The sequence below is a fragment of the Populus nigra genome, chromosome 2, assembly GCF_951802175.1.
Source record: "Populus nigra chromosome 2, ddPopNigr1.1, whole genome shotgun sequence".
Lineage (NCBI taxonomy): Eukaryota > Viridiplantae > Streptophyta > Magnoliopsida > Malpighiales > Salicaceae > Populus > Populus nigra.
In genome coordinates this window covers 16,369,163-16,371,662 of record NC_084853.1, presented here as the reverse complement: position 1 = coordinate 16,371,662, position 2,500 = coordinate 16,369,163, and positions in this window count along the sequence as shown.

Sequence of the window (2,500 nt, the reverse complement as noted above, 5' to 3'; positions counted from 1 at the left end):
CAGATTTTTCGATGAACATGGGCTGGAAGATGGACTGTCCAGGCCAGGCAGGGAAATTCGTCAAGGGGACACGCTGACGAAAGTAGGCTCGTCGGTGAAAATCGGCAGCGCAGATTTTTCGACGAACAGGGGCTGGATGCTGGACCGGCCGGGCCAGGCAGGAAAATTCGTCAGGGGGGCACGCTGACGAAAAGAGGGGCTGCCGCGTGGAAAATCGGCAGCGCAGATTTTTCGACGAACATTCGTCAGGGGGGCACGCTGACGAAAAGAGGGGCTGCCGCGTGGAAAATCGGCAGCGCAGATTTTTCGACGAACAGGGGCTGGATGCTGGACCGGCCGGGCCAGGCAGGAAAATTCGTCAGGGGGGCACGCTGACGAAAAGAGGGGCTGCCGCGTGGAAAATCGGCAGCGCAGATTTTTCGACGAACATTCGTCAGGGGGGCACGCTGAGGAAAACAGGGGCTGCCGCGTGGAAAATCGGCAGCGCAGATTTTTCGACGAACATTCGTCAGGGGGGCACGCTGAGGAAAACAGGGGCTGCCGCGTGGAAAATCGGCAGCGCAGATTTTTCGACGAACAGGGGCTGGATGCTGGACCGGCCGGGCCAGGCAGGAAAATTCGTCAGGGGGGCACGCTGACGAAAAGAGGGGCTGCCGCGTGGAAAATCGGCAGCGCAGATTTTTCGACGAACAGGGGCTGGATGCTGGACCGGCCGGGCCAGGCAGGAAAATTCGTCAGGGGGGCACGCTGACGAAAAGAGGGGCTGCCGCGTGGAAAATCGGCAGCGCAGATTTTTCGACGAACAGGGGCTGGACTGGCCGGGCCAGGCAGGAAAATTCGTCAGGGGGGCACGCTGACGAAAACAGGGGCTGCCGCGTGGAAAATCGGCAGCGCAGATTTTTCGACGAACAGGGGCTGGACTGGCCGGGCCAGGCAGGAAAATTCGTCAGGGGGGCACGCTGACGAAAGTAGGCTCGTCGTGGAAAATCAGCAGCGCAGATTTTTCGACGAACAGGGGCTGGACGCTGGACTGGGCCAGGCAGGAAAATTCGTCAGGGGGGCACGCTGACGAAAACAGGGGCTGCCGCGTGGAATGGCAGCCTACACGCAGATGCGAATTCGGCAGCGCACGATGGCTTGAGCAGGTCATGGGTTCGACTTGGCGCGATCTGAAACCTGGACGAGGGACTGTCGACGCTGGACGAGCCAGCGCGGTGGCCTGTCGTGCCCCGTTCAGGGGGGGCCTGCCGCGGAGACAGCCCTCGCGGGCTCGACAGCGCAGGCCAGCGTCCCCGACGTCGCTGGCCGCGGCAGGCGAGCTGCCGGGGTTCCCGCATTCCTACAAGAAAACGTCGTGCTTTCCACATGAAACCAATCCAGTAAAATCAGCCATATTTTTATGAGGCTGCCCACTGAATTTGGGGTCATTCCGGGCCGGTTCCTAGTTTTGCGGATTTACTCGATTTCTAATGGTAGGAAAATTAAAACAAATACTTCCCGACCTCGAAAAATTCTGGGAAAATTAATGAAGGTGGATTGGATTTTTGCCAACCTCTCTGCAAAATTTCAGCTCAAAATACCAAGAAATGAATTTTTTAGAGGGGGGGTGACAGCTGGGACCTAGTAGTGTCTCCCCCTGCCAGAGCTGCAATGACACTTATTGCTCTTTAGGGAGCCACCAGGCCGGCGCCCCTCAAAGACCACACGCGCTGCGCGCGCCCGCCCGCGCTGGGCGCTGGGGCGCTGGGGCCTGAGGGCCTGGGGCCCTTGGGGGCCCTTGGGCGCTTGGGCGCGCGCGCGCGGCCCCCGCAGCCATGCCGCGCCGCGCGACGCGCGGACAGCCCCTGCTGGCTTGCTCTCTCGCCCGCGGGGGGGCTGCCTTCGGGCCCTGGCCCCCCGCGTTCTGGCCTGCCCCCTGCGGGGGAGAGGCTAGGCGCTGCAGGGGCCAGCCCGACGTCGCTGGCCGCGGCAGGCGACAGCCCCTGCTGGCTTGCTCTCTCGCCCGCGGGGGGGCTGCCTTCGGGCCCTGGCCCCCCGCGTTCTGGCCTGCCCCCCGCGTGGGAGAGGCTAGGCGCTGCAGGGGCCAGCCCGACGTCGCTGGCCGCGGCAGGCGACAGCCCCTGCTGGCTTGCTCTCTCGCCCGCGGGGGGGCTGCCTTCGGGCCCTGGCCCCCCGCGTTCTGGCCTGCCCCCCGCGTGGGAGAGGCTAGGCGCTGCAGGGGCCAGCCCGACGTCGCTGGCCGCGGCAGGCGAGCCGCCGGGGTTCCCGCATTCCTACAACAAAACGTCGTGCTTTCCACATGAAATCAATCCAGTAAAATCAGCCATATTTTTATGAGGCTGCCCACTGAATTTGGGGTCATTCCGGGCCGGTTCCTATTTTTTCCGATTTCCTCGATTTTTAATGGTAGGAAAATAAAAAAAAATACTTCCCGACCTCGAAAAATTCTGGAAAAATTAATAAAGTTGGATTGGATTTTTGCCAACCTCTGTGCAAAATT